The sequence below is a fragment of the Muscardinus avellanarius genome, assembly GCF_963383645.1.
Source record: "Muscardinus avellanarius genome assembly, chromosome: 3".
In the NCBI taxonomy this organism is placed as follows: Eukaryota; Metazoa; Chordata; class Mammalia; order Rodentia; family Gliridae; genus Muscardinus; species Muscardinus avellanarius.
In genome coordinates, this window is record NC_137788.1 from 21,344,463 (window position 1) to 21,371,399 (window position 26,937).

General features: G+C 44.3%; 1 protein-coding gene across 3 annotated transcripts in view; it reads left to right on the plus strand.

The window, feature by feature from the left end:
* The window catches only part of ARID1A (AT-rich interaction domain 1A), a gene marked incomplete at both ends in the record, with an annotated part of 104,666 nt that overhangs the window by 51,814 nt on the left and 25,915 nt on the right, over positions 1-26,937 (plus strand). The gene's annotated exons all lie outside the window — the stretch shown is intronic.

Genomic DNA, 26,937 nt, shown 5'->3' on the forward strand with positions numbered 1-26,937 from the left:
GTGATACCCTGTTTCAAAATAAGGAATAGCCGGGTGTGGTGGCACACGCGTGTAATCCCAGCATTCAGGAGGATGAGATAGGAGGATCGTGGGCCACGGACAGCCTCAGCTATTAAGTGAGGCCCTCTACAACTCAGTGCGACCTGGTTTCAAAATAAACCAAAAAGTAAAAAATAGGGCAGGGGATGTAGGTTGGAGGTCGAATGCTGGTGGGTTCCATCCCCAGACCTGCACACACACACACACACACACCAAAAAAAAAAAAAAAAGGAATAAAAGCCTGGCATGGTGATGCGCAATTGTAATCTCAGCTTTTGGGAGGCTGAGACAGGAGGATCATGGTTCGAGGACAACCTCAGCAGAGACCCTATTTCCAAATCAAAAATAAAATAGGGCTGAGGGTGTAGCTGGGAGGTAGAATGCCCCTGGGTTCCACCCCAAGTAGCATTAAAAATAATAAGATTTTTAAAAAAGTCTCTGTGTTGGGTGCTGTATGGGTCAGTGAAACACTGTCTGGCACTATTCTGTTAGTTATTGGCTGCTCACCCTATCTGATTAAACCTTTCCACAGCAAATTGTTTACTAATCTTTTTTTTTGTTTTCTGTACGGCGGGGGATGGAACCCAGGGGCATTCTACCTCCCAGCTACACCACCCAGCCCTATTTTTATTCTTTATTTTGAAACAGGTTCTCACTGAGTTGCAAAGGGCCTCACTAACTGAGGCTGTCCATGAACCGCGGTCCTCCTGTCTCAGCCTCCCAAATGCTGGGATTACAAGTGTGCGCCACCATGCCCAGCTTCCCAGCCCTATTTTTACTTTGAAACAGGTCTTGCTAGGTTAATGAGAGTCTTACTATTTGCTGAGGCTGTTCCCCAACCTACAATGTTTCTGTATTAGCCCTCAAGTACTGAGATTACAGGTGTGTGGCCCCATGCAAAGCTTGTCTGCACCTTTTAATCTTTGTCTCAGCTGGGCGTGGTGGTGCATGCTTGTAATCTCAGCATTTGGGAGAGACAAGAGGATCACGGTTTGTGGACAGCCTCAGTTACTTAGTGAGGCCCTTTGCAACTCAGTGAGACCCTGTTTCAAAATAAAGAATAAAAAGATAGGCTGGGCATGGTGGCACACACTTCTAATCCCTGCTCTTGGGAGACTGAGACAGGAGAATGGCACAAGTTCGAAGCCAGCCTCAACTACTTAGTGAGGCGCTCAGCAACTTAGTGAGACACTGTTTCCAAATAAAATATAAAATAGGTCTAGGAGTATACCCTGGAAGTGGAAAGCCTCTGTGTTCCACCCCCAGTACCAAAAAAAAAAAAAAAAAAAAAAGATTAGGACTGGGGGGTATAGCTTGGAGGTAGAATGCTCCAGGGTTCCATTCCCAGTACAATAATAATAATATAGTTATTATTATTATAGCCGGGCATGGTGGTGCATGCTTGTAATTCCAGCATTCAGGAGGCTGAGACCAGAGGATTGTGGTTTGCAGACAGCCTCAGCTACTTAGTGAGGCTTTCTGCAACCTAGTAGATCCTGTTTCAAAATAAAGAATAAGTCGGGCGTAGTGGCACAGGTTTGTAATCCCAGCACTTGGGAGGCTGAGACAAGAGGATCTCACAGGTTCCAAGCCAGCCTCAGCTACTTAGTGAGGCCCTCAGGTACTATGAGGCTCTCAGCAACTTAAGTGAGACCCTGTTTCTAAATAAAGTATAAAATAGGTCTGGAAGTGTAGCATAGAGGTTGAAAATCCCTGGGTTCTACCTTCAGTACCACAAAAAAATAAAAAATAAATAAATAAAAATAGGGCAGGGGGTGTAGCTCGGAGGTTGAATGCTCCAGGGTCCCATCCCCAGACCTGCAAAAGTAAATAGATAGATAGATAGATAGATAGATGGATGGATGGATGGATGGATGGATGATAGATAAAAATACAAAGCACAGCCCGGTGTGGTAGCCCATGCTTGTAATCCCAGTGCTTGGGAGGCTGAGACAGGAGGATCACACAGGTTTGAAGGCAGCCTCAGCTACTTAGTGAGGCTCTCAGCAATTTAGTGAGACTTTGTTTCCAAATAAAGTATAAAATAGGTCTGGGAGTATAGCCCAGAGATAGAAAAGCCCCTGGGTTCCACCTCTAGTACCACCAAAAAAAGGGTAAATAAATACAAAAGACTGTGAGTATATTTCAGAAGTAGAATGCCCCTGGGTTCAATTCTCAGGACCCCATAAACCCAAAAAAGAATCACCTGGAGATTAATTAAAACATAGATTGCTAAATTGTGCGTGGTAGCCCATGCTTATAATCCCAGTGTTTGGGAGGCTAAGACAAGAGGATCACGGTTTGGAGACAGCCTCAGCTACTGCTTAGGTTCTTTGCAAATCAGTGAGATCCTGTTTCAAAATAAAGAATAAATAATAGGGCTAGAGGTGTAGTTCGGAGGTAAAATGCCTCTGGGTTCCACCCCCAGTACTGCAAAAAAAAAAAAAAAAAAAATAGATTACTGAGATCTACCTGAGAGATTGAGTCACGTGTAGGGTTTAGGCTCACATTTCTCAGTTGGAACTGACATTTCTTGATCAAAAGGACACAATTGGAATAACACTGAACTAAGTAGTCCTTGGGAAGGGAAGAAAAAATTTTACTAGACTAGGAGCCACTTGAATAATGGTAGTCGTGCACTAGCACTATTGACTCTTGGTGATCTGGAGACAGGCTGTGCGTTGAAAATAGCAGCACCCAAGCAGTTGGTTCCCAGATTAGAGCCGTCCTTGCACTCCTCCTCTATGGGAGCTGTCCTCCGTTGCTCTGTGGTGCTCCTCATTGGACCCCTTTTATTAATGGGCCATAATAAAAAATATTTATTATTTGATCATCAAATTCTACTTCACCTCAGAAATGACTTTTGAATTTAGTTTTCCCCTCTCCTCCTCCACTGCTTTTTTTTTTTTAAGGTCAGCATGTTTATTTTATTTTATTTATTTATTTTTATTTATTTATTTATTTATTTATTTTGGTGGTACTGGGGTTCCTGGAAGCCCTTCTACCTCCTGGCTACACTCCCAGACCTATTTTATATTTTTGAAACAGGGTCTCTTATGCCAGCGCGGCTGGCTTCGAACCTGTGCGATCCTCCTGTCTCCGCCTCCCAAGCGCGGGGATTACAAGCGTGCGCCACCACGCCCGGCAGCATGTTTATTTTAATTTTTTAATTTTTTTTTTTTTTTTTGCAGTACTTGGGAAGGAACTAGAGGCATTCTACTTCTGAGCTATACACCCAGCCCTCTTTTTTTTTTTTTTTTTTTTTGTGGTACGGGGGGTAGAACCCAGAGGCTTTCTACCTCCGGGTTATACTCCCAGACCTATTTTCTATTTGATTTGGAAACAGAGTCTCACTAAGTAGCTGAGGCTGTCTTTGAACCCATGAGATCCTCCTGTCTCAACCTCCTAAGCATGGGGAGTACAAGCATGCACTACCATGCCCAGCTTTTATTCTTTATTTTTGTGGGGCTTTTTGTGTGTGTGTGTGTGTGTGTGTGTGTGTGTGTGTGTGTGTGTGTGTGTGTTACTGGGGATGGAACCTAGGGGCCTTCTACCTCCTGGGCTATACTCCCAGACCTATTTTATATTTTATTGGAAACAGGGTCTCTCTTAAGCCAGCAGAAGCTGGCTTCGAACCAGCGCGATCCTCCTGTCTCAGCCTCCCAAGCGTGGGGATTACAAGTGTATGCCACCATACCCGGCTTTTATTCTTTATTTTGAAACAGGGTCTCACTAAGTTGTGGAAGGCCTCACTAAAATGCTGAGGCTGTCCTCAAACCGTGATCCTCCTGTCTCAGCCTCCCAAGTACTAGGATTATAAGCGTGCGTCACCATGCCTGGCCTCCACTGCCTTTTTATTCAGGTCTCTGTTATTTTTCAACCTATGTCTAGTATAGGCTCCTAACTCTTCTGTTTCTTTCCCAACCTTTTCCCTTCTGTGTCTGTCCTCAATCACCCCTGGCTGAGTTTTTTGACTGCTTTAAAACCTTTGGAAAACTCTGAGGTATAATACCCCTGGGTTTCATCCCCAGTACCACAAAAAACAAACATAAAAGCTGGATAGCCAGGCATGGTGGCACATGCCTGTGAACCCAGTATTTGGGATGCTGAGACAGAAGGATTGCAGGGTCTCAACCAGCCTCAGCAACTTACTGAGACACTCTGCAACTTAGACCATTTCAAAATAAAGAACTAAAGAATAGGGCTCTGGTTTGTGTAGCTAAGAGGTAGAATGCCTCTGGTTCAATACCCAGTTTTGTGTGAGGGGGAACCCTCTAGATACTGGTTGTCTATAGGTTTAGGTTCAGATGTGACAACATACAATTTCCTTTGGGATCTGGAGGATAAGGATATTAAAACAAAAAGAAAATAACGTGAATGAATTCCTTGTTTAGAGTAAAACTTGGCATACTTTTGGTATGGGTATAATAAAAGGCAAATAGACATTAGAAACAGATTGTATATGGATGATTTCTGAAATCATTTGTACTCTTGGGTCAATGATTCTGAATATCATATTATTTCATGGTTGCTGTCTTCAGCAGGCCTCCCTTGTTTCATTAGTAAAATAGTCAGATTTGATCACCAAAAAAAGTCATGTGCCTAAAAGTTACAATGAGTTCTGTCAGAGTTTGGTGATGTCAGCGATCCCTTTGTGTCTATATAGTTGAGGGGAGATATCCTAAGAAGTTGAATATGAGCTAGACATGGATCCATTTGAGTGACTGAAGAGGAAAAGGCTAGTTTGAGCAGAAGCCAAGCCGTAATGCGGATGAGGTATAGGGTAGATACTTGGAAGCTGCTCTGGCTTCCTGATATTGGGAATAACAAGAAGGAAAGCTAGGTCACACAGGGGTTCATACCCTGGTGGGATAACTAAGCCATGTGGATATGACCTTACAAGCTTGCAGATGATGTTTTTAAAAAATGATCCATTGGAGCTGGGTATGGTGGCTCACGCTTGTAATACCAGTACATGGGAGGCTGAGACAGAAGGACCACAGGCCCAAGACCATTCTCAGCTACTTAGTGAGGCCCTCCATAACTTAGTTAAGACCCTGTTTCAAAATAAAGGGGAAATGTAAGTCAGGCATGATGGTGCATGCCTATAATTCCAGTATTTGGGAGGCTGAGACAGGTGGATCACAGGCTCATCTGAGGATATAGCTCAGATGTATAATGCCTCTGAATTCAAAACCCAGTATGACTTGAAAAGAGAAATACAGCCATGCATGGCAGCACACATGTCTGCACATAGACATGACAGTGCACAAGTACAGGAGGCCAATACAGGAGACTTCTAGATTTGAGGATAGACTCAGCAAGTGGTGAGACTCATCAACCTAGCAATACCCTGTTTGTTTGTTTTTGTTGTTTTTTGGTGGTACTGGGGATGGAACCCAGGGGCATTCTACACCTGAGCAATACCCCCAGCCATATTTTTATTCTTTATTTTGAAACAGGATCTCAATGAGTTGCAAATGGCCTTACTAAAGTAGCTGAGGCTGGCTTCGAACCTGCGCAGTCCTCCTGTCTCAGCCTCCCAAATGCTGGGATTACAAGCGTGCACCACCACGCCCGGCAGCAAGACCCTGTTCTCCCCTCCTTCTTTCTTTCTTTCTTTCTTTCTTTCTTTCTTTCTTTCTTTCTTTCTTTCTTTCTTTCTTTCTTTCTTTCTTTCTTTCTTTCTTTCTTTCTGTTGCGATACTGGAGATGCAACCCAGAGGCATTCTACCTCCAAACTACCCCTTTAGCCCTATTTTTTTTATACTTTATTTTGAAACAGTCTCACTGAATTATGGAGGGCCTCACTAAGTAATAGCTGAGGCTGGCCATGAACCGAGATCCTCTTCTCTCAGCCTCCCAAGTGCTGGGATTACAAGTGTGTGCCACCACACCCGGCTAGCAAGACCCTGTTTTAAAAATAAAAATAAGCCAGGCGTGGTGGCACGCATTTGTAATCCCCATGCTTGTGAGGCTGAGACAGGAGATCTCACAGGTTCAAAGCCAGCCTCAGCTACTTAGTGAGGCTCTCAGCAACTTAGTGAGACCCTGTTTCCAAATAAAGTATAAAATAGGTCTGGGTATATAGCCCGGAGGTAGAAAAGCCCCTGGGTTCCACCCCCAGTAACACACACACAAAAAAAATAAAAATAAAATAGGACTGGGAGTAAGAATGCCCTGAATTCAATCCCCAGGACCCAAAAAGGAAGGAAGGGAGGGAGGGAAGGAGGAAAGAAAGAAAGTTAGGGGAGGGAGGAAGGGAAAATGTAAGTCAGGCATGATGGTGCCTGCCTATAATTCCAGTATTTGGGAGGCTGAGACAGGTGGATCACAAGCTCATGTCCAGCCTCAGCTACTTAATGAGGCTTTCTGCAACTTAGATAATTTCAAAATAAAGAATAAATAGGGCTGGGGTTGTGGCTTGGAGATAGAATGGACCTGGGTTTAATCCTCAGTGCTGCAAATTAAATAAAAATGATATAGACATGGGGGTGTAATTTGGAAGTAGGATGCCTTGGGTTCAATCCCTAGTAACACTAAAGCAGGGGTTATGAAAGAATCAGATAAGTTAAAATTATTGAACTAATCCTGGCAATATGAGACATACAGGAAAGAATCTATAGAACTGAGAATAAGTGGATTTTACCGGGTGTGAATGATTAAATGATCTTGATTTACTGGCATAGGGGTAGGGATAGAGAGAAAAAAATCTCATTGACAGAAAAGTTTGGTAGGGAAAACTTTTTTGGGGAGTGGTACTGGAGATTGAACCCAGGGCCATTCTACCTCTGAGCTATACCCCCAGTTCTACTTTATTTGGAAACAGGGTCTTGCTAAGTTGCTGAGGCTAGCTTTGAGCCTGGAATCCTCCTATCTCAGCCTTTCTCATACTGGGATTCAAGGCATGCACCACTGTACCCAGGTAGGAAAACTTATTTTGGTGCAGAAGTTCCATTTTTGTGTTGTAGCATATAATATTGTGAGTCATCCAAAAACATTCCTAGTTATTAGAGATGAAAGAATAAAACTTGGGTAAGAGCTGATCTGGATAGATTTGGACAGTTGTCCGTGTGGTCATTAATAGTTAAACCATGAAACTGAAGTAGACCTCAGAGGCTAAGATTGGAGTATGGAGAAAGGAGCCAGATGGAGCCCTGAACAATGCCTGTAGTCACCAGGTGGAAACTGCCATCAGAGTTGGAGAGATCGGCAGAGGACCAGAATTGTGTGATATTTCTGGAAGCAAAGGGAGGAGGGAAAATGGTTCATCAAATTCATATTTTAAGGAAAACAGTTGTATTTGTTATGAAGCATTTTTATCGGGATCCATTTTACATAGGGAAAAAGCCTGCTTTCTGAGGACTTGAAGAGACTGTAAGATTGTTATTCTTCTCTCTTAGGTTTCCAAGCTGTTCTCTTGATCTCACTTAGCACCATACATATTAGTGCTCATGTTTTGCTTCTGTGATGTTGTCAGATCCTGAGAGCTTGGATTGCAATGGTCTGGAAAGAGGAAGTGGGAGGGAGTTAGTCTGTTCCTGTAGAATTTCAATCTTGGCAGAAGTAAGGCCAGGACAGGAACTATGGTCAACCCCAATGGTCCTGGAAGGACAGAAATGGAAATGGCCTGAGTATTCTCCTTTTTACATATGAAAAAACCCAAGGCTCAGATTCAGATTTGAGTTCATCTGATATTTCAAGTGAAATAATCTCCTCTTGCGTAACACACAGCAGAGAAAAGCCACAGATGATTTGATCCTCTGTTCAGTTTTAGACTAAAGCCTCAACTGTTTGCCATTTAGCATTTACCAAACTTAGTCTAAAGAAGGGCATGTAAATGGATTTCCGTTTCACATTTGATTTCCTAGGCCCCTTCGAGATGGAGGCACAGATGAGCTGGGAAAAAGGTGTATGTGCGCGCGCGCGCATGTGTGTGTGTGTGTGTGTGTGTGTGTGTGTGTGTGTGTGTGTGTGTGTGTGTGTTGTGTCTCCTTGGAATGCAGTGTTCTGATTAACGCTAACTCCCCTCCCACCAAGTATTGTGGATGGAACCCAGAGGCATTCTATCTCTGAGCTACATCCCTAACCCTATTTTTTATTCCTGTATTTTGAAACAAGCTCTCACTAAGTTGTGGAGGGCCTCACTAACCTGAGGCTGGCTATGAACCTGCAATTCTCTCTCATGTGTGCCACCATGCCTAGCTTGATGCTAACTTCAAGCTGATCCTTGTTACTCAAAATGTCCATTTTGTGCCAGGCGTGGTGGCGCATGCTTGTAATCCCCACTCTTGGAAGGCTGAGACAGGAGGATCGCACAGGTTTGAAGCCAGCCTCAGCTACTTAGTGAGGCTCTCAGCAACTTAGTGACACCCTGTTTCCAAGTAAAATATAAAATAGGTCTGGGAGTATAGCCTGGAGGTAGAAAGCCTCTGGTTTCCACTCCCAGTACCACCAAAAAAAATTTAAAAATGTCCATTTTCCAGTAGCACCAACATCATCTGGTACTTGCTAGAAATGCAATGCTTAGATCACATCCCATCTAACTCTGTAAATAAGATTCATATGTCTGATGGCTTAGAAGCATAGAATTAGATCCTGAGAGCAGGGAGTAAAATTTAAAAAAAAAAATGCCACGCCAGGAACTTTGAAATTTAATTTAAAATGTTTCATTGACTGTGTCTAGTAAAATTTAAAGAATCTCTGCTAGGCCAGATGACACTTGAATGTAATCTCAGCAGTTTAGGAAGCTGAGGCTTGAGAATCACAAGTTCAAGGCCAGCCTGGACAACCTAGGAAGACCATGTCTCAAAGAGAGAAAAATAAAATGAAGGGCTGGGAGTACAGTTCAGTGGGTACTTCCTCTAGTATTAATCCTGAGGAATCCCAGTCCAGAGTAGAGCTGGCCACATTTCCTAGTGTACCACTCCAGCATCATCTCTGGCACTTGGCTGGCCCTTGCGCTTTTCATCACTCTTGGTCCTTCCTTCCATTGTCCTTTTGTTTAAGATGATTGGTTCTTGGTGTATATGCCCCCCCCTTTGTGGCATTGGGGATTGAACCCATGGGTGTTCTATCTCTGAGCTAGACCCCCAGCCCCATTTTACTTTAAAACAGGGTCACACTGAGTTGCCGAATGTCTTGCTAAATTGCTGAGGCTGGCTGTGAACCTGCGATCCTCCTCTCTGCCCTCGAACCTGCGCAATCCTCCTGTTTCTGCCTCCCAAGCGCAGGGATTACAAGTGTGCGCCTCCACGACTGGCACCTTTTCTTTTTTTTAATGACAGACAAACTACTTTGGCTTTAAAACAGCCAAATACCTTCTCAGGGACTTTCCCCCATTCTCTTCATAATGTCTTAGCATTTTGCTGGTACTTCTGCTTGAGCACAGAACTCTTGACACCTATCACATGTTCAGCACAGACAGATAGATGGTCAGTGAAACTTTTTTGAATGGCCCCTATCTGGCTGAGCTTGAGGGCCTACATTTTGTTTTCTGGGCCCACTGGGAAGAGCGACTGAAATCCTCTGAATGCTGAAAAAATTGAAATGTTAAGTGTGGGTAGGGCACACCTATCATTTCAGCTACTTGGGAGGCTGAAGCAAGAGGATCTCAAGTTCAAGGCAAGCCTGTGCAACTTAGCAAGAACCTCTCTCAAAATAAAAGCTAAAAAGGGCCGGAAATGAGCCAGGCGTGGTGGTACAGACTTGTAATCCCAGTATTTGGGAGGCTGAGACTGGAGGAACACAGTTCCCGGACAGCCTCAGCTATTTAATGAGGCCTGCCACAACTTAGACCCTCTTTCAAAATAAAGAATAAAAAATAGGGCAAGGAGTGTAGCTTGGAGGTAAATTGCCCTAGGGTTTCATCCTCAGACCCGAAGGGGGGTGGGGGGTGTAAATCAGTGTCAGAGGGAGGGCCCCTGGGTTTAGTCCCCTGTGTGAGGAGAGGAGGATGTTTCAAGGATTTTAATTTTCTACTCTTTCTGTTTCTTTTTTTCCATTCATGATAGGAGAGAAGGGTCAATAGTTCTGGCCTAGACTTCTGATGGCTTATTTTCTAAGGAATAGCAGAAATGTCACTAGCAATTATATATAGTAGCTGCATGACCTGGGTGTTCTGGGTTTTGCTTTCTTTATATCTGACCATGGGTCTGCTTGCTTCACTTGAATTTTAGCCCGAGTGCTCTCAAAGATCCCACCCTGTCACCTCTTCCCTGGCTGCTCAGAGTAGCAGCACCCTGTGCTCGTAGCCATCTCTTCTCCAGAACACTCGTTCTCTAGCAGGGCTGGCCAATCCGCTTTTCCATTTTAGTCACGCGGCTCCAACCCTGATACTGCTTGGCGCCTGCTGAAGCCTGTGTTCCTTGTGCAGATTACTGTATGCTTGTTCCTGGGCCCATTTCCTGTTTCTATTCTAGTCACTGGTGGCTCAGCTCTGCTTCCTGCCTATGTGTCTCACACAGATTCCTCTTGCTGAATCCTTTTGTTTTCTTCAGAACAACCTTAGTCTGAAAAGCAGCTGATACAGACTTCTAATCTGGAGTCAGTCCTACAGAAGGCTGGTAGAAAATACCCCCTCCCCAACAAGCATACCACTTGAGTTTGACCTTGTTTTTCATTTTGTCTCCTGCCTGCTGTAGACTAGAAATTGGTGAAGATAAGTTGAGCCAGACTTACCCTCATTAACCTCATAGGATTGTACCCTGGTTCTGCATCTGGAGCTTGTGAACATATTCCCTACTGCTGAGCAAAACATGTGATATCCTATCTAGCTCAAGCCTCCCCGAAGCCCAGATGATACTTATTTTGTATTGGGCAGGTAATGCCATCTTCAGCAGAATAACAGCCTGCAGAGAATGTGAGGATGGAAAAGAAAGCATATGCTGACTCAAGCTTCCATCCTGTGTGAGCAGTTACCCCTGTGCCCTCCCCAGCTTAGAGTAGGAGGGATAGAGCACAGGGAGGTTGTAAAAGGGAAGAAACAAAGGAGGCTGTCCTGGATGGAAGCATTTAAAGGTCTAAGGTTCCCTGCACCCTCTCCCCCTTGCTCATTGCCCAAAAGAAAACAGCTTAACAGAGAATATGCTTTGTGAATCAACCTGTTTTCTTCACAACTACTTTCTTGGGATCTTTTAATACTGAGACAGGTTGTTGTTTTTTGTTTGTTTGTTGTTTTGTGGTACTGGGAATTGAACCCTGGGGCATTCTACCTCTGAGCTACACCCTCAACCCTATTTTTTAGTCTTTATTTTTTGAAACAAAGTTTCACTGAGTTGCAAAGGACCTAAGTAGAACCATGATCCTCAGGTTTCAGCCTTCCAAATGCTGGGATTACAAGTGTCTACCACCTCCTCAGACCAGGTTTTTTGGTTTTTTGGGTTGTTTTTGTTTTTGTTTTTGTCTTTTTTTTTGGTGCTAGATATGGAACTCAGGGGGCAGTCTACCTTCAAGCTACACCCCCAGCCCTATTTTTTATTCTTTATTTGAAACAGGTGTCATTGAGTTGCAAAGGGCCTCACTAAGTAGCTGAGGTTGTCTGTGAAGCACAGTCATCCTGTCTCGGCCTCTCAAATGCTGGGATTACAAGCATGCACCACCATGCCTGGCTTAGATAGGTTTTCATATTAAGCCCTAGACCTAGGTTAACAGAAAGGGGTTTAATATAGGGAGTTTAGGCTTACCAAAGAAGGATTGAGAGAACATGTTCTAGACTTAACCTACAGGGAGCAGAACCCAGATTTGACCTAGATTTGACATAAAGGGTTATTCCTACCTCTCTGAGCTATCAGATTGATTGCTGTCAAACCACACTGCTAAGTCAGGAATCCAGGGATCTATAAGCTGAAATCCAGAAGGAAGCTGCTGCCACCAGAACCAGCACAATGGAAGAAGAAACAGGTGAAGGAGACAAAAGTACAGCCTCTGCCACACTTTGACCTTCCCTCACGAATCTACTCCACTACAAAACCTGAGTTGTATCCAGAAGGCTTCTGCAAACATTTCTTGGAAATGTCGTTTTTAGCTTGTAAGCTTCTTTGATTATAGGCAGAAGAGAATGGAGACACATGAGCCACTCCATCATAATATTCATCACATTAATAATGCCCTTCCTCTCTCACTTTGAACTTTTCATATGAGCAACTTAAAGCCCAGAAAGGGTAAGAATCTTGGCTAAGGTCATTGAGGAGGTGAAAACACTGGGTAAAGTATCCTTGGGTTTAATTCCCAGTACAGCCGGGCGTGGTGGCGCACGCTTGTAATCCCTGCGCTTGGGAGGTGGAGACAGGAGGATCGCGCAGGTTCGAAGCCAGCCGTGCTGGCGTAAGAGACCCTGTTTCAAAAATATAAAATAGGTCTGGGAGTGTAGCCCGGAGGAAGAAGGGCTTCCAGGAACCCCAGTACCACCAAAAATAAAAAAAATAAAAAATAAATAAATAAAAAAATAAAAAAATTCCCAGTACAAAATGAGAGTGACAGATGCAGAGAGAACTGATATACTAGTACACACTGGTAATCCAGTCTTGGAGACTGAGACAGATCCACCGGTTCAAGGCCAGACACAGAAATTTAACAAGGTTCTCAGCAACTTAGTGAGACCTTGTTTCAAAATAAAATGGGTTGGGATGCAGCTCAGAGGTAGAGTGCCCTTCGGTTCAGTCCCCAGCACCACACACACAAGAACTCTGTTACCTTAAGCCAACCTGAGAACCTGTTCCATCAAACTTGGTTTAGAGGGGAGAACCTGTGGTCTGGAGCTGCATTAGCATAACTAATAAATCAAGTGTAGAATTAAGTCATTTGTCTTTTTCTCAAGTTTCTAAGATAATTTGATGTTCTTCCTGAAAACAGTGATGAATTCTAGTGCCTTTACTTTGGGGACTAGTGCTTGGCTTTTTGATCTGTCTACTTCTGTGGCCTGAACCTGTTCCATCTTCCCCACTTGATATAAGTGTGGGCTTGGCTGGTATTGTGACAGGATCTCTGATTGACCTGTGCCTCGAAGCAGAGTCTACCTCCAAGCCACTAGCTTCTTTCCCATTTGATCAAGGAAGCTTTCCACAAGGACACTAAGAAGCCATGCCTTGTTGACTGTGGGAACTAGGGGCTGAATGCTTGAGAATCAGCAAACCTGTCCTGTAAAGCTAGCCTTGATGTGGAAGAAAAGTTGAATATTGTTTATAGAGATGAATGAAGGTAATTTCCTAACATTTTGGGCAAGGTTAAAGAGAAACCCAACTTTCAAATAAAAGGGATCAGAGAAAAGTGTTCAGAGAGGAAGCATTGTCAAGAATGTCTGGATTCCCCACCACCACCACCATATCTTCTGCTTTTAGAACTTAACTATAGCTATAGCTCCCCTATGTTCAGAGTTGTTTTGGTTTTAAGGTCCTTTGAGGTTGGTGAATATTTCTTCTGGTTTCTAATTCTATCTATTCCCCACCTCTAAATCCTTTACAGAACTAAGGAGGCCATCAGCACCTTAATTCTAAGTCATGTTCAGCATGGCACCAACTTTGTCATCCCTATGTGTCTTTGCTTGCTTTCTTGTTACAATCCTGAGGGGCAGCCAGGCTTGCCAGAGAAGAGAGCCAGGTGATGTGGGAGCCTAAGGCAACACTGCCTCCCTGTTACACTTCTCATACCCAGAGAGAGCTGTGCTCACTTTTCTGTGTTCTTTTCCAGCCCATTTTGCTCAAATTCTAGATTTACAGCTGATAATCTTCATCATGGAACAGGCTCTGTGTGGTTGGCCTTCCTCACGGGGAATGCTTGACTTTGAGAAAGTAGGGGTTCCTAACTTCTTGTCTTCTCTAGCTTTACAGTGTTCTTGTTTCCTGCTGCGATTAGAACAGCCCTATTCCATAAATATGCACGGCTCTAACTCGAGCCCAGCTCTGACCCAGTTTCTTTCTTTTTTTTTTTTTCTCCAATTTGAGTCTGTTAACTACTGACCCTCAAAACACTCTGTACATTTTTGTTGTGTATGTGTGGTTTTTTGTTTGTTTTGTTTTTTTTTTTTTGTGGTGCTGGGGGTGGAATCCAGGACCTCACACATATAAGCAAGCAATCTACGACTAAACTATACCCCAGCCCTTCTGTACTTTTTTAGCCAAGAGGTAGATACTCATTAGGTAAAACTTTCCCTTCTGACCTAAGTGAGAAGCCTCTGTGAGGCAGAGTGTATGGATAAGGAGGCTGGTCAGGTATCATGGTCTGCAGTCCTCATGGGGACTATGAAACTGAATCCCATGAACATCTAATTTATTGGAATTTGGAAGCCTAGATTGTGTGTGTGTGTGTGTGTGTGTGTGTGTGTGTGTGTGTGTGTGTGTGTGTGTGTTAGTACTGGGAAAGGGGTGTTCTACCTCTCAGCAACACCCCCCCCCTTTTTTTTTTTTTTTTTTTTTTTTGAGAGGGAGTCTTGTGCCGGGCATGGTGGCACACACTTGTAATTCCTGTGCTTAGGAAGCTGAGACAAGTTCGAAGCCAACCTCAGCTACTTAGGTTCTCAGCAATTTAGTGAGATCCTGTTTCCAAATAAAGTATAAAATAGATCTGGGAGTATAGCCCGGAGGTTAAAAAAAAAAAAAAAGCCCCTGGGTTCCACCCCCCAGTTCCACACACAAAAAAAGAGAGAGTGTCTCACGAAGTTGCTGAGAACCTCACATGGTCTTGAATTTGTGATCCTCCTGTCTCAGCCTCCTAAGATTACAGGCGTGTCCCACCACATCTGGTTCCCATTTTATTTTTTATTTTAAAACAGGATCTCACTAAATTGCTGAAAGCTTTGCTAAGTTGCTGGGGCTAGCCATGAACCTGCTATCCTCTGGTCTCAGCCTTCCAAGTACTGGGATTGAAGTTTTAGATGGGTTTCTATGGGGGTGTTGGACAGACTGGGCCTGTCTTACGGACTGCTCCATTTAGCTTTGGCTCTTTCACTCGTGTTCTTAACTCTCTTCGACCTAGCTGATACAGAATTTCTATGAGGGTAGGGATAGCTGTGGGGAGCACCATCTCAATTTCTCCTTTGCCAAATCTCATTGTGTTTGGTGTTTTTTATTGGTTGGTGGAGGCACATAGGGGAGATGTTGAGCAGAAGCACTCGATGTGATTAAACCTCCAACCGAGCAGATCTGTGGGAGCAGAATATCGACCCCTGGAAAAATCAATGGCTGCTGCAGTGGCCAAGCTGCCGTTTGCACGGCTCCCACTGCAGGAATGTGAGCAGCCCAGCAGTCTTTCTTCTCCCCCTTTCTCACCTCAGCAACACCCTCAGCCTCTACCCAGAGAGTCAGACCTACCTTGAGATTTTGCTGAGGTGGGTTAGAACAGCAGGTTCTTGTTTTTTTTGCAATTAGATTGAAATTTCTTCAGTGACACAGAGCCCCGCCTCCGAACAGCCTCCTTTCCAGACATTCCTTCCCTGCACTGCTGCTGTTCTAGCAACAGCCTTACTCAAGTTGCCAAGGCTTGTATATCTCTTTTTTAGACAGTCAGTTCCCTTGATGGCAGCACCCAAGAATCCCTCCCTTAATATAAAGTCTAAAGTTCAGTTACCAGTGTAGGATGGGAATAGAGATGAAAGAGAACAACTATAGAGACTGGATCTAAAGAGGGGTGCTTTTGAGATGATTAATCATTGAGCTACATTTATCAAGCATTTTGTCCTTTGTGTGACTGGCATTTTTCAGGTCACTAATGCCCCCTGATCTTGCCCTGGTCCTATTGGCCAGCAGGGAAAGGGAGAAATAAAGCACAGTGCCATCAGTCTTGCAACAGAGTCTGGAGGTGCCTTAAAGGAGCTCTGGGCCCTGCCTCTAGGGTGACATCGAGGAGACTAGGGATGATGTCTTGTGGCTTTGGTTTAAAGTAGATGCTTCAACAGAATGTCCAGCAGATCTCTTCTAGAGACAGGGTCTTGCCCCGTTTCCCAGGCTGATCTCAAACTCTTGCTCTCGAGCAAACCTGACTCAGCCTCCTGAGTACCCGGGACTATGGGGATATGTCCCTGCATCCTGTTTATTATCAAGTTCACACAATTAATTTATTTATTTATTTATTTTTGCGGGTCTGGGGATGGAACTCAGGGGCATTTGACCTCCAAGCCACAACCCCTGCCCTATTTTTTATTCTTTATTTTGGAACAGGATCTCACTAAGTTGCGGAGGGCCTCACTAAGTAATTGAGGCTGTCCGCTAACCACAATCCTCCAGTCTCAGCCTCCTGAATACTGGGGTTACGAGCATGCGCCACCACGCCCAGCTACAGTTCACACTTTAGCCTTGAAGTTTCCAAAGGGAAAAGAAAAATGATTTTATTCTATAGTTGTTGTACCTGTAGTGTAACATTAAGCTGTAAGTCCTCTCACCCAGTTCACTCTTTGGTGACTGGGAAATCAGCCAACTTGATGTGTTTAGTTAAAAGAGAGCTCTGTTGCCCCTTTGTCAGAACATGTCTGTGGCTTGGGGACTGAATCTTGCTCTACATTTGCCTCCAGAAAGGAGGTTTCCTGTCTTGTAGCTTGAGGAATGAATGGGGTTTCTGAATAAGGCCCAGTTGTCCTACAGTTGGAAAGGTTTCTTTGGGGAGTGTGTGGAAGAACATGTGAAGATTTGAAATCACCTGAGGTGAGGCAGTCTAGAGAAAGTTCTCGACTTCTCTGAGATACACCCTTGTGCTGGTGTGTGTGTGTGCCTTTATAGAAATTAACTTCCAGCTGGGCGTGGTGGCGCACACTTGTAATCCCAGCGTTCAGGAGGCTGAGACAGGAGGATGGTGGTTCGTGGACAGCCTCAGCTACTTAGTGAGGCCCTCCACAACTTAGTGAGACCCTGTTTCAAAAATAAAGAATAAAAAATAGGGCTGGGGGTGTACCTCGGAGGTTGAATGTCCCTGAGTTCCATCCCCAGTACCGCAAAACAAAAAAAAAGAAAGAAAGAACTTAACTTTATATTTGTTTTCCTAGATTTTAACTCATCCTCTGCCTATCTACTTTTACATTAAGTACCTTTTTGAAAATCCAAGGGGAATCTTGGAATGGTGATGCATACCTGTAATCCCACTACTTGGGAGATGGAGACAGGAGGATTGCAGCAGGTTCCAGACCAGCCCCAGCAACTTAGTGAGACTCTCAACAATGTTTGAAAAAATACCAAGGGCTGGGAGATACTCAGAGGAAGAGTATCCCTGGGTTCAATCCTTAGTACCACAAAAAAGAAAAAACCCAGGAGAAACATGTGTGGATACGCGGATACATGAATTCGTTCCCCAGCACTGCAAAGAAAAAACTAATGAAGGAAAACCCATTAGCATAGAAAAAAATGGGTTTCAGAGGGTGATAGACAAAGGGGCTGATTTGAAATAAACCATGAAAGTTATAAGACAGGTGTCTAGGAAAGAGGAAAACAAAAAGCACTTGAGATTTGTAGAGAGAGTTGGATTATCTAGTTTTAGTCTTTCTCTGAAGGAGCAAAGAGAGGTCTAGTGGGTTAGCTGGTACAGAGGCACATGACTGATCACACAGCACGTCTGGAGACTGGTTGCTCTTGCCTCAGTCGGAGCATGGAGCTCAGGCATCAAGAGTGTCGAGCTTCCACCTTATGGAAAGAGTGTAAGGTGACAGGATTTGAACCCCAGTTCTTCTGTTTAATAGCTCTCTTCTTGGGCAAGTCACCTAACCTGAGCCTGCTTCTCCTTTGTTAAAATGGTATGTCAAAAGATAATTGTGGAAATTAAATATGAATCAAGCACTTGCCTTACAGTTAAACACATGATAGTCACATATTCATGTCAATTCTACATGCTTACAAAAGGGAGATATAAAGGGACTTGCTTTATTAACTGCTTTCCAGTATCCTTTGAATTTGGAGATTTAATCTCCCAGAGCTTTCTTTATGGATTCTGACTTATATAGGGGATTTCCTCTTGGAGGTGGGCCCCTGAAAAGCACTCTGGAGATAAAACGTGTCTGACCCTTCTCTGCTGTACATTCCCCACTGGGCAGCCAGAAGGTACCAGGAAGAATGAGCCATTATCCTCAGAACAATAGCCCATTGTAGAAAAGAGAAGAGGGAGTGTGGTGGGGGGTCTCATCCTATGTGGTGGTTTCTAGGATACAAACCAAGTTTTTGGAAATGTGGTGGGACCAGGAGCAAATAGAGTTCTCTGAGCCTTTCCTGGAGCACTTTCTGCTGTTCTAAGCAGTGATTGTCATCCAGGCAGGAGATGTGCTTGGTCCTAAACTAAAAGGATGGGTCTCAGCCTCTGTCTTTTCTTCCTTGTTCCTACCGCTTGCTTAACCCCTGGCCTGCAAGTACCACCAGGAGTAAGCAGCCTATTCTGTGTTCTGATTCATTCTTGGCATTTCAGCCAAACACCAGCTGGCTTGCTTTCGAGGCATAGATGGCAGTTAATCTTTTGGACCAAGACTACTCCTTGGACAGCAGTGCAAATCTAACTCTCTGGAGTCCTTACCAGTACGGGTGGGTCAGATTACCCTTCCTTACATTTATAGTAAAGACTAAAAGGAAAAACGAAACTTACAGCTGTAATTTTATGTGCTCAAAACGATTTAGAAGTATTTAATAGGAGTAGTCTCTTCTCCATTACTATCCTTGACAAATATGTTGTTGTATAAGGTATTTTCGGGGTGTGTGCGTGCGTGTGTGTGTTGGTGCTGCTGCTGGGGATTGAACTGAAAGATACTCTACCACTGAGCTATATCTTGTTATGTTACTGAGGATTGAACCCAAGGGTATTCTGCCTCCAAGCTATATACCCAGTCCTGTTTTGGGGTTGTGGTTTTTTTTTGGTTGGTGTTTGTTTGTTTGTTTGTTTGTTTGTTTGTTTGTTTGTTTTTTGTGGTACTGGGGGTGGAATCCAGGGGCTTTCTACCTCCGGGCTGTACTCCCAGACCTATTTTATATTTTTATTTGGAAACAGGGTCTCACTAAGTTGCTAAGGCTGGCTTTGAACCTGTGCAATCCTCCTGGTTCAGCCTCTCAAGGACAGGAATTACAAGTGTGCACCACCATGCCCAGCACCAGTCCTATTTTTCATTCTTTATTTTGAAACAGGGTCTCATTAAATTGTAAAGGAGGTCAGACATGGTGGCACGTGATTGTAATCCCAGTACTTGGGCGTCTGAGACAGGTGGATCACGGGTTCGAGGACAGCCTCAGCAACTTGTGATGCCCTCCACAACTTAATGAGACCCTGTTTCAAAATAAAGAATAAAATAGGGCTGGGGGTGTAGCTCGGAGGTAGAATGCCCCTGAGTTCAACACCCAGGAACCAGGCATGGTGGCACACACTTATAATCCCAGTACTTGGGAGCCTAAGACAAGAGGGTCGCAGGTTCAGGGCCAGCCTCAACTACTCAGTGAGGCCTTCTGCAGCTTAGTGAGGCCCTGTTTCAAAATAAAGAATAAAATAGGGATGGGGGTATAGCTCGGAGGTAGAATGCCCCTGAGTTCAACACCCAGTTCCGCAAAAATAAATAAATACATTATTTAATTAAATAAATCTCAGAGGGTCTCACTAAGTAGCTGAGGCTGGCCATGAACCTACAATCCTTTTGTCTTCGGCCTCCCAAGTACTAGGATTACAAGCATCCACCACAGCGCTCAGCCAGGAAGGTTTTATAAACAACCAGGTGTCTCCACAATTTACTTAAGTAATTATAATTGTCTTAGTACTTTTTCCTTGGAATTTAAGCTATTGCCTATTGCCGCCTTCCTTACCCTCAACCTTCCTTCAAGGGTTGTTTGCCAGTCTCTTTTGTGTCCTTCAGTTTCCTTCCGTTCTCCAGCATGTGAGCAGTTTCCTGCCTTGTGTCTTTAGATCTGTGAAATGAGTTTGTGGTGTAGAGGGGATTTGGCAAATTGCTAGTATGGATTTGGTCATTTCAAGCTATGCTTTGAACTGTTTTAATTTAAGGGTTGTCATTCACGTGGGTATAAAGCTATGGTTCCTGCCCCACAAACTTACTACAAATGTGTAAGATTTACCTCATTTTTTTAAGGGGTAGTGATCAGCCACAACTAGGCAAAAGTTCTTCACAACTAAGCCAGGCATTCTGGCACATACCTGTGATCCCAGTATTGGGAGGCTGAGTAGGAAAGATGGCAGATTTGAGGCCAGCCTCAATAATTTAGCAAGACCTGTTTCAAAATAAAAAATAAGAGCCAGGCATGGAAGCACACACTTGTAAGCCCCGTATTTGGAAGGCTGAGACAGAAGGATACCTGGTTCACAGCCAGCCTCAGCTACTTAGTGAGACCCTATTTCAGAATAAAGAATAAAAAATAGGAGCCAGGCGTGGTGGTGCACGCTTGTAATCCCCGCGCTTGGGAGGCTGAGACAGGAGGATCGCACAGGTTCAAAGCCAGCCTCAGCTACTGAATGAGGCTCTCAGCAACTTAGTGAGACCCTATATCCAAATAAAACATAAAATAGGTCTGGGAGTATAGCCCGGAGGTAGAAGCCTCTGGGTTCCACCCCCGGTACCACCAATAAAATAAATAAATAAATAAATAAATAAATAAATAAATAAATAAGGCTAGCAGCCAGGCCTGGTGGCACATGCTTATAATCCCAGCATTTGGGAGGCTGAGACAGAAGGATTGCTATTTGGGGACAGCCTCAGCTATTACTTAGTGAGGTCCTTTGTAACTTAACTCAGTGAGACCCTGTTTCAAAATACAGAATAAAAAATAGGGCTGGGTGTGTAGCTTGGAATAGAATGTCCCTGGGTTCCCTCCCCAGTATCGCAATAAAGGGGGTGCTAGGGGTGTAGCTCAGAGGTAGAATGCCCCTAGTTTCAATCCCCAATACCAAAAATTAAAATAGAATATTGAGGGTATGCTTCAGAGGCAGAATGTCCCTGGGTTCAATCCTCAGAGCCAAAAAAAAAATTTTTTTTTTTTTTGACAACTAAACGGGTACAAGAACTCTATCAGAGGGCTTCAAGCAATCAGCCAAGTTTATAGGGAAACTCTGATTATGAGCTTCATTTATTCATTCACTTGCTCGTTTTTTCGTGTTATTGGGGATAGAGCCCAGGGGTATTTTACCTCTGGAACACACTCCCTAAACCTTCTTTATTTGGAAACAGGATCTCACCAAGTTGCTGAGGCTGACTTCAAACCTGCAGTGCCTGTCTCAGCCTCCCAAGTACTGGGATAACAAGCGTGCACCTCCATGTCCAGCTTTAGCCCCTTCTTCAGACCTGCCTATTGGCATTGTTAATGTGCTCAGCAAAATGTACTGATGTCATCCTCGCAGAGCACTATTGTGAGCTCATTTAAACCCCCTCCTCTAACCCTCATCTAATATCTTCCTGCTTATAAATGTGTTTCACCGGGCAGCCAGTTCATGTTAGAGCTTGTGATTCTTCTGTGAGCGCACCAGTATATACCCTCCCTCTCTCCCCCCAAATGAGGTGTGTGTGGACTGTGATTCCAGGCAGGCTTTTGTTGTGGTGTGAAGAGAAGGTGTTAGCTGCTGAGTTCTGTTTGTCAGCAAAGCCTGACAAACCCATGCTGGCACTGGCTAGGGCTGGGCAACCAATCACAGCTGGAACAGTTATCGTCATGGAGTCCCTGTGGGCTTCCTCTATCAGGTCACATCCCAAAATAACATTGGGCAGTATTTCAAGTGAAGAAATGAAGGCTTTTGGGGCTGTAGCCAGCCTGGAGTGTGAGATTCTGTGTGAAATAGTTGGACCTGCTCCAGCACTTTTGATCCACATGGTAGATTAGCAGTAAAATGCATGAAACACGTTGGAAACACGTGAGGAAATTCTCCTGGCCCTGCTGCTTCCTTGGAACTGGCAGGGCACTGAGTGGGCTGATCCCTACCTCCCCTCTCTCAGCAGGATTATACTAGGAGGAGAGAAAACCCAGGGAAAAAAAGGCTTTCCACTTAAAGGGCATTGCTGCAATCTCTTAGCCCTCCCATCAGAAGATAACTGTAACATGGACCCTTTGAGGACAGCTGAGAACCAGGAGTCCTGAAATGTCAAAAATAGCCTCTACTTGGGAGAATAGGGGCTCAGACTGATTAAACTTGTTCTTTATAAGTGTGTCTTAGAAAACCGAACTTGTTAGGCACATTAACATCTGACTCAACAACCAGACACCCAGCTTTTTGTGGAACAAAAGACCTGAAAAACTGGCTTTTTGTAAGGTAGAAAACAGAGGTGTGTCCTATGCAATAAAAGGACATAGAGTTCAGAGCAATATCTGTGCAGAATGGCGGTAGGTGACTTTTTTTGCAGGGTGTGGTGGTGGTGGTGCCCAGAGGCATTCCAACTTCGAGTAACATCCCCAGCCAGATCGTATTTATTTGGAAACAGGGTCTCACTAGGTTGATGAGAGTCTCACTATTTGCTGAGGCTGTCCTTGAACTTACAATCCTTCTGTCTTGGCCTCCCAGGTACTGGGATTATAGGTGTGCACCACCACGACCAGCTGGGGGCATCTTTTGGATACTTCTGCTGCCTTTAGCATTCCCTCTCATCTTCCAATAAAACGATTTACTGTGGGGCAGGTGTGGTGGCACATGCTTGTAATCTCAATACTTGGGAGGTTGAGACAGGAGAATCTCAGGTTCACACCCAGCCTCAGCAACTTGTGAGGCCTTCTGCAACTTAATGAGATCCTGTTTCAAAATAATAGCCGGGCGTGGTGGCACATGCTTGTAATCCCAGCGCTTGGAGGCTGAGACAGGAGGATCGCACAGGTTCAAAGCCAGCCTCAGCTACTCAGTGAGGCTCACAGCAACTTAGTGAGACCCTGTTTCCAAATAAAATATATTTTTAAAAAAAGGTCTGGGAGTATAGCCCGGAGGTAGAAAGCCTCTGGGTTCCACCCCCAGTACCACCTAAATAAATAAATAATAGGGCTGGGGGGGCGGGATGTAGCTCAGTGGCAAAGCGCCTGCTTTGCAGGTGTGGCACTCTGGGTTCGATCCCCGGTTCCAAAAAAGACAAAAAATAATAATAATAAATAAATAAATAATAGGGCTGGGGGTATAGCTTGGAGGTAGGATTCCATTCCCAGTACCACACAATCAAAAGTGTTTACTGTGAATAGCCCCTGGGAGTGATGGAATGTCTTACACTGCTTGTATTTTTTTCTTTTCTTTTTTCTCTGTGTGTGGGGGTTGGACTGGGGGGTGGAACCCAGGGGCATTCTACCTCCGAGCTACACCCTCACCCTATTTTTTAGTCTTTTTTTTTTTTTTTTTTTTATGTTTGAAACAGAGTCTCACTGAGTTGCAAGGGGCCTCACTAAGTAGTAGCTGAGGCTGTCCATGAACTGTGATCCTTTTGTCTCAGCCTCCCAAATGCTGGGATTATCAGTGTGTGCCACCACGCCCAGCTACTTTTATTTTTATTTTGAAACAAGGTCTCACTAGGTTGATGAAAGTCTCACTATTTGCTAAGGCTGTCCTTAAAAACTGGAAATTGTCAGCTTCATAAGAAGTAGAAACCGTGGGAAGGAGTACATGAGGGGGACCTACTGGTCCCTAAAACAGGATATTGGCAAGCCGGGTGTGGTGGCACACACTTGTAATCCCAGCATTTGGGAGGCTGAGACATGAGGATCATGGTTCGAAGACAGCCTCAACTACGTAGTGAGGTCCTTTGCAACTCGGACCCTGTTTCAAAATAAAAATTGGGGGTGAAAATGTAGCTCCAAAGGTAGAATGCCCCTACATTCCATCCTCAGTACCGCAAATAATAAATAAATAAATAAGACAGGGTATTGATCCTTGGGGTCTATTATAGACTATAGAATCTTAACAAGTGCCTTCAAGGCCATTTCTGGCCTATACAGATGGCTTCTCTTGTCATCTTGTCTCTTTGTGTTTGGGGGGGAGGTTGTGGCTAGGAATTGAATCCAGGGGCATTCTATCCCTGAGCTATACCCCTACCACTTTTTATTTTTTATTTTTAAATCATCTTGCTAAGTGGCTGAGGTTCTCAATAAATTACTGGGTCTGGCCTCAAACCTGCAGTCTTCCTGTCTCAGCCTCCCAAGTACTGGGATTACAGATGTGCACCACTGTGCCTGACCTCTTGTTGTCTCTTTGAGTTTGCTGTCCTTCAGAAGCCAGATGTCACTTGTGTATCTTAGCCCCCAAAATGAGGATGGAAGCCGGGCATGGTGGCCCACGTTCGTAATCCTAGCAGTTGGGAGGCTGAGACAGGAGGATTGCGGTTTGTGGATAGCCTCAACTATTTAGTGAGGCCCTTTGCAACTCACTGAGACCCTGTTTTGAAAATAAAGAATAAAAAATAGAGCTGAGAGTATAGCTCAGAGGTAGAACGTCCCTGGGTTCCATCCCCAGTACAACCAAAAAAAAAAAAAAAAAGGATGGAACCCTCTATCTTGGGATGACCCCAGAGCTCTTTATGGTTCCAGGTGCTTTAGTCCTTTTAGAGGGAAAAAAATATTTGGTGTTACCTAGATTTTAGCCTTTTGAGTTCCCTTCCACATTAGAACAAATCCTAAAATACACACGCACCCACCCACCCACCACTCATATTGGGATGGAACCCAAAGTTGCGTGGCCACTGAGCTTTAGCCCTGCTCCTTTTCTGGTTTTCATTTTGAGGCAGGGTTTTGCTGGATTGCTCATATTAGCCTCAAACCTGTGATCATCCTGCCTCACTCACCCTCCTAAATAGCTGGGATTACATAGGTACACCACTGCACACAGCGTAATTACATCCTAAAAGTATGCTGTGGTAAAATAGGTCTCCTGCTTATCAGCAAGGAACACTAGCATTTTCTGACCTCATCTATATCGAGCTGGATGCAAACAAAAGTGCATACCTACCTACCTACTTTTTCTTCAGACCAAGCTTTATTCCTATAAAACTCAACAGAACTATTTCCAAGGAAGAAACCAGATGTTTTGTCTGAACATCTGGAGGACTTGAAGGACAGCCTAAGACAGGCCCTCCAACCTCCAGTGTTACTGTCAAATTAACTTGGAACTGCACTGTCCAAGATAAGCTAATTTGTATGAGTAGGAATAGACTCATGTTAGGCCAGCTTGGATCTCCTTCAGAAGTCTCTTTAAGAAAATTCATTTCTACCAGCTGTGGCAGCACACTTATAATCCCGGCATTTGGGAGGCTGAGGCAGGAGGATCATGGTTGGTGGACAGCCTCAGCTACTTAGTGAGGCCTTTTGCCTCACTAATGGTCTTTATACACTGAGACCATCTCAAAATAAAGAATAAAAAAGTCAGGCATGGCGCACACTTGTAATCCCAGCATTCGGGAGGCTGAGACTGGAGGATTGCTGTTCACAGCCAGCCTCAGCTACTTAGTGAGGCCCTCCGCAACTCAGTGAGACCCTGTTTCAAAATAAAGAATAAAGGCCAGGCGTGGTGGCGCACAGTTGTAATCCCACCATTCGGGAGGCTGAGACCAGAGAATCATGGTTCCCAGACAGCCTCAGCTACTTAGTGAGGCCCTCTACAACTCAGTGAGACTCTGTTTCAAAATAAAGAATAAAAAATAGGGCAAGGGGTGTAGCTCAGAGGTCAAATGCCCCTGGGTTCCATTTCCAGACCTATAAATAAAGAAAGGAAGGAAGGAAGGAAGGAAGGATAAAAAACAGGGCAGGGGCCGGGCGTGGTGGCGCACGCTTGTAATCCCTGCGCTCAGGAGACTGAGACAGGAGGATCGCGCAAGTTCGAAGCCAGCCTCTCTGGCTTAAGAAACCCTGTTTCCAGATAAAATATAAAATACGTCTGGGAGTGTAGCTTGGAGGTAGAAGGGTTCCATCCCCAGTACCACCAAAAAAAAAGGCAGGGGGTATAGTTCAGAGGTAGAGTGTTCTGGATTCCATCCCCAGACCCATAAATAAATAAATAAATAAATAAATAAATAAATAAATAAATAAATAAATAAATAAATGGGCCAGGGTGTAGCTTGGAGGTTGAATGCCGCTGAGTTCCATCCCTAGTACTGTGCAAAAACAAAACAAAAAACTCATTTCTTAACATTTATATATCAAGGTTTTCATTCTTCATGTATGTGGTTAGTTCCCAGCCAGAAGTAGTATTGGTAGAAAGTGAACATATTGGAGGGGCCTGGGGGAGTACATTCCTGGTGTGAATATTTTTCATATTGAGCTCCTGATTGCTAATCTTAGAGTTCACTGACCCAGAGAGAACTCTCTCCTAATTAGTTCAATTTCTCATTAAAAAGCTTAAAGCTGGTACCAGGCATAGTGGTGCACGCTTATAATTCCAACATTTGGGAGGCTGAGACAGGAGGATCATGGTTCGCGGCCAGCTTCAGCTACTTAGGCCCTCTGCTACCTAGACCCTGTTTCAAAGTGAAGAATGAAAAATAGAGTTGAGGGTGTTGCTCAGAAGTAGAATGCTTCTAGGTGCAATCTCCAGTACCTAAACAAATAAATAAATCTTGCCAGGCGCAGTGGTGCACGCTTGTAATCCCAGCCCAGCATTCAGGAGGCTGAGACCAGAGGATTGCCATTCGTGGACAGCCTCAGCTACTTAGCAAGGCCCTTCGCAACTCAGCGAGACAGTTTCAAAATAAAGAATAAAAAATGGGGCAGGGGTATAGCTCGGAGGTCGAATGCCCCTGGGTTACATCCCAGACCTGCAAAAAAAATAATAAATTTAAGCCAGGCATGGTGGCGCATGCTTATAATTTCAGCATTTGGGAGGTTGAGATAGGAAAATCACCATTTTCGGACAGCCTCAGCTACTTAGTGAGGCCCTTTGCAACTTAGTGGGACCCTATTTTAAAATAAAGAATAAACCAGGTGTGGCGGCACATGCTTGTAATCCTAGCATTTGGGAGGCTGAGACTGGAGAGGATCGTAGTTCACGGACAGGCTCAGC